The sequence below is a fragment of the Phoenix dactylifera genome, chromosome 16 (genome assembly GCF_051530095.1).
Source record: "Phoenix dactylifera cultivar Ajwa chromosome 16, Ajwa_hap1_PhDact_Kaust_v1.1, whole genome shotgun sequence".
NCBI classification, from domain to species: domain Eukaryota; kingdom Viridiplantae; phylum Streptophyta; class Magnoliopsida; order Arecales; family Arecaceae; genus Phoenix; species Phoenix dactylifera.
In genome coordinates, this window is record NC_143205.1 from 10,916,878 (window position 1) to 10,922,218 (window position 5,341).

The following is a 5,341-nucleotide window of genomic DNA, read 5'->3' on the forward strand; positions in this document are numbered from 1 at the left end:
ATATCCATGTTTGTACTTGATGAAAAGGGATATGAAGTGAGGTTTGCCTCCAGTTGTGTGACCATTAGAAAAGGTTGTCCTGTTATTGTAAAAAGGAAAGGTGGATGGTATGTATCAAATTATGATTAATAATACTAATGCATATATTTATTCTTACTTGTTTAAGTCTACTATTATTAACCCTTATACATGGTATTTAAGATTAGAACATGCTAATATGGATCAAATGTTAAGAATGAGTAATATAGTATAATTTCCTAACTTTGCAGAGATGGACTATGGCATATGTGAACCTCTTGCATTCTTAACTAAGAGGTCATCTAAGAAAAAATTGCATACTAAAGAATTGTTAGAAGTTGTTCATATAGATGTGTGTAGGCCTATGAGGGTTAAGACATATAGGGGAACGCAATATTTTATCATCTTTATGGATGATTTTTTAAGATTTGGATATATGTATTTAATTACACATAAGTTTGAAGTATTAAAAAAGTTAAAGGAATATAAGAAAGAAGCTGTGACCAAATAAGAGAGTCCTATAAAGATACTTAACAATGATAGAGATGGTGAGTACATGGAAACAATATTTGAAAAATTATGTAAGAAAAATGGGATACACCATTTAAATACTATACCATATACTTCGGAACAAAATGAATTGGTGGAAAGAAGAAATAGGACACCAATGGATATGACTAGATCTATGATGGCTTACGTAGATTTATCTCTTAAATACTATACCATATACTCCGGAACAAAATGAAGTCGTGGAAAGAAGAAATAGGGCACCAATGGATATGACTAGATCTATGATGACTACAAGAAAATACACTTTCAGCGACCAGTTTCGGCAACTAAATGAATAGTGGTCGCTGCAAATAAGGCTATTTGCCACCAACATCCTTCTTAGTTACTGAATGATTGTCCAACACCGACTAAATGCATATTTAGTCGCGGAAAATCAAAACCAAGTTGGCGGGGTGGAGGTAAAATGTTTGGCGACTAAAGTTTGGCCGCAAAAAATAAGGCTATCTGCGACCAATATTCTTGTTAGTTACTGAATAATTGTCCTACACTGACTAAATGCATATTTGGTCGCGGAAAACAATACCAAGTTGGCACGAGTTTAATATTTCGCGCGGACTGGAGGTAAAACTTTTGGCGACTAAATTTTGGTCCTTAAAGGTTTACCTCTAGCGACTAAAAAAAATTTAGTCCAGAAAAACTTTTACGAATGGCACCTTTTTCTGATGAAAAAATTGGGCAGAAAGTTTGAGTTTTTTAGTGACCAAACTTTTGGTAGTGAAAGGTTTCCGTAAAATCGAACGATGTTGTACTAGTCCCTGTAAGATGCTAATTTTTAAGTTCAAAAAAAAAAAACTGCTTATTTTCAAACGGTGCCGTTTAACACCTTAATTCACTTAGGCATATCCTTGTTTCTTCGGCTGAATCTCAATCCCACAACTTTTCTTCATACTTAATTTTATTATTATTATTATTATAATATAATTTTAAAAGCTCGAGCTCGGTGCTTGACTCCTTATCAAATAAATATACGGATCGACAAGATACGCGACATGCGGACGTGGGAACGGGAATCCGCTTAGAAATATATAGAATTCATGGACATCCTACGGGCAGGATCGAAAATCCGCTTAGAAATAAATTTGCACGCATTCTTGTTAGTTATTGAATGATTGTCCTACACCAACTAAATGCATATTTGATCACAGAAAATCAAAACCAAGTTGGCGCGAGTCCAGTATTTCCCGCGAGCTGGAGGTAAAATTTTAGGCGACTAAATTTTGGTCCCCAAAGGTTCACCTCCAGCAACTAAAAAAAAATATAGTTATGCATGTAGGAAACGTGTGAGAAACCAAACAAACCCTAGCTAATTCTCTATTCCTCTATTCGGCTTCATCTCCTTGCCTTCACCCGTCACGTCCTTCGCCCGTTCGCCCGTTCCCAAGTCTCTTCGGCGTCGACGTCCCAAGGTAAGTCTCCTCCAGGATTTTAATTTGGCAGAGGCCGAGAGGGAGATGGAGAGGGAGAGGGAGAGGGAGAGGTGGGGGTCGTCAGGGCTGGGTTGTCGGGAGATTTAGAGGCGAGGCGGGAGAAGAAGAAACCCAAGGCTTCTCCTCCTTCGCCGCCGCTGCAGCCACCGCGGAGAGGTGGGGGTCCTCGGGGCCGGAATGTCGGGTGATTTGGAGGCGAGGCGAGAGAAGAAGAAACCCTGGAGGGCTTCTCCTCCTTCGCCGCCGCCACAGCCACCGCAGCCACCGCGGAGGGCTTCTCCTCCTTCGCCAGGTCCATTCCAGTCAGGGCGGCAGGGAGAGAGAGCAAGGAGGCAGGGAGAGAGAACGAGGAGGCGAAGGGGATTTGGGGCGAGGGCTTTTTCTTGGGCCGGCAGGGAGAGAGAGTGAGGAGGGATTTGGGGACAGTAGTTTTGTTTTGGGTGGAGAGAAAGAGAGGGGAGGGATTTGGTTGGCTTGATACACGTCTGAAGCCGCTCTTATCTTTCATCCCTTCACTTTTTTGGTTTTGGTCTTGGTTTTCCTTCCCTCACGTTACTCCTGGTCCAGCTGGGCCATCGGGAAGAAAGATAGGGGGATTGGAGATGGACTTCTTAGAGGGTGGAGATTCTTTAATTTTATCCTCTTTGTTTATTCTTCTGTTTGGGTTGAATGGTTGCCGTGCTGTGATGTAGCTTGGGTATCGAAGGGGAGATGGGAGATGGGAGATGATGGGATGGGACTTCTTTTAAACTTATTATTTTTCCATGCTTATATTCAAGGATTATATTAAACTAAAGAGGCTTCTTGTCTATCTTTGTTAGATTCATGCATCTTTGTTGAAATAGTATACTTGACAGCTATCTATTTTCATATCATTTTTTTAACTATTTTGTACTTATTAAAATTTATTATTATTATAATAATTAAAAAAAGAAAAGGTCTCAGTCACTGAATTTGTCTTAGGCCCCCAAATGTGTTGGGCCGCCCCTGGTTTTCTACTGCAACTTTTTTTTGCAGGATACAAAAATAAATCTATAAACTAATCAATCTAACTTGATGAAGTACTTTGTAGTCAAAATGGACAAGAGTTGGATGACAATAAAAAATAGAATGAAGAGTAAAGAGTATAGAGAAGGGGTGAAGTCTTTTATTGAATTTGCGGTGGCAAATTTAGGCTCAGCAAATGATATTTGGTGTCCTTGTGCTGAGTGCATGAATGACAAAAAACAAAGCATTCAAGTTGTCAAGATTCATTTGATGTTGAAAGGAATCTCGCCTTCTTACAAGACTTGGGTGCAACATGGAGAATCTGTTCACGTGCATCAATCTTGTGTTTCAAACGATGCTAACTGTGACAATGGTGGAGGTGTTGAGGATAGAATGGCTGGGGATAGCACCGATGATAGGGACGAATTGTCTAATATGCTGGAAGATGTTTACATGGGCGCTTTCATGAATGATGATATTGACGAATTGCCTAATAACTTGGGGAGGGAGGATGCACAGAATTTTGATAAGTTGTTCGATGATACTCAACGACCCGTTTATCCTGGTTGAGCTTGCGAAAAGAATCTTCCCAATCTGGTGTGCATTTAACATCAGAGGAGATGTCTAGGCAAGCACTTGGAAAAAGGAAGAGATACATTCTTGGATTTGGGGTTGGGCCAAAGCCCTCTTCATCTTCTTCCACACCTAGTCGTATGTCACAAGACCATGTTGGAAAGTTGCAGAAACTTAAAGCTGAGATGGAGGAGATGAAGATGGAGCGTGAGGAGCTGCGGAGGCAATTGGAGCAAGAGAGAAGAGAGTGTGAGGAGGAAAAGAAAGAGCGAGAGGAAGAACAGAAGCAAATTACACATCTTACAAGTTTGGTGACAAAGTTCTTAAAGGAAAGACTCAAACACACAAGTCATCTATCCATCATGATGGGGCCATGTATTCAACTGGTGGTACAAATACTCGTTGGTATGTATTTTTATTTATATTACGTAGGTTATGTAGAGATTTTGACCAAATTAAGCGAAATGTCATTGTGAACTTATACTTGAATTTTAGTTTATTATTTTTCACATGTGGTATTATTTTTCACATGTGGTTATTGATTGTGTATTCTTTTTTGCTTTCTCAGATACATGGTGGAGTTATGAGCATGCATGTGAAATCTAGTTTTTGGTACATGGATAGCTTTTGTTCAGATGATCATGGTGGAGTTGTCTACAAACAGAATCCAGTTTTTGGTATAAGAATATTTTTGTCTACATGATGGTTGTTTGGATGAATAGCAAGATCAGATATTTTGGGATTTTTAATTTACATTTTGATGTGTTTGGTGATGATTATCACCTTAACATATGGTATGGATGAAACATTGTGATGTATGGTTAATAGGTATGCTTGACTTTAGACTTATAGATGATGATATTTATAATGAATGATTATGGATTTTCTTTGTCAACCAAACGTTGGTCGTTGTTATTGTACCTTAGGTGACCACACAATATTGGTCGCCAAAACCTTTCAGTGACTAGGGTTCGGCGACGAAGGGTATGCTAGTCACGAAAAGGTTTCGGCGACCAAATATGGTTATTCGGCGACTAGAATCTTAGTCGTTGAATATGTATTTTCTTGTAGTGTAATTTTTGGGGAGAGGCTTTAAATACTGCAAATTACATCCTAAATAGGGTAACTACAAAAGTTAGAAAGTTGGCACCCTTTGAATATTGGATAGGAGATAAACCATATTTGTCCAAACTAAGGGCATGGGGGTGGAAATCTTATGTGTTTAATCCCTGAGCCTCAAAGAGATACATTGGATGATAGAAGTTATGAATAGAAATTCATAGGTTATGTATGGAACTGGTTAATGCTTCTATCATAAAGAAGAGGGTCTCATGGAAAGTAGAGATGCTATCTTTATAGAAGATGTGCATCAACTCACATAAGTTGATACTATTAAAGGAACAAGAATTGTCAGAAGATAAGACAAGTAATGCTATTCCTAGTGTTACACCTTTTGAAAATTCAAAGAAAGGTGATGAAAATGCAAGAAATAGTGATATTAAAAGGAAAAGAGCGCCACCACTGATTGCATGGTTAACAAGATGACCCACTGTTGGGGAAAAACCCAAATCATCCGGAAGATGCCCGGCCACGAGGCGCCCGACTTAAAGGCAGCCAGCTCAGCCCGACGCCCGACCAGAAGGCGCCGACCAAGTGACGCCCGGGCCGGAGGCACCCGACTTAAGGGCAACCAGCTCGGCTCAGCAACCGACCAGATGCCGGATTCCGAAACGTCCCACCCTAGTGTTCGGCCTCGGCTTAACCCC

At 40.0% G+C, this 5,341-nt stretch overlaps 1 long non-coding RNA gene across 2 annotated transcripts; it reads left to right on the plus strand.

Moving 5' to 3' along the window:
• Positions 1 to 1,954: 1,954 nt before the first annotated feature.
• On the plus strand, positions 1,955 to 4,447 carry LOC149751117 (uncharacterized). 2 transcript variants are annotated; one of them, XR_016398793.1, is made up of 2 exons: positions 1,955 to 1,994; positions 4,144 to 4,447. It is a non-coding gene; the product is annotated as an uncharacterized LOC149751117 (long non-coding RNA). The 2 variants fall into 2 exon arrangements; XR_016398794.1 differs by lacking the exon at positions 1,955 to 1,994 and adding an exon at positions 3,078 to 3,980.
• Positions 4,448 to 5,341: the final 894 nt, after the last annotated feature.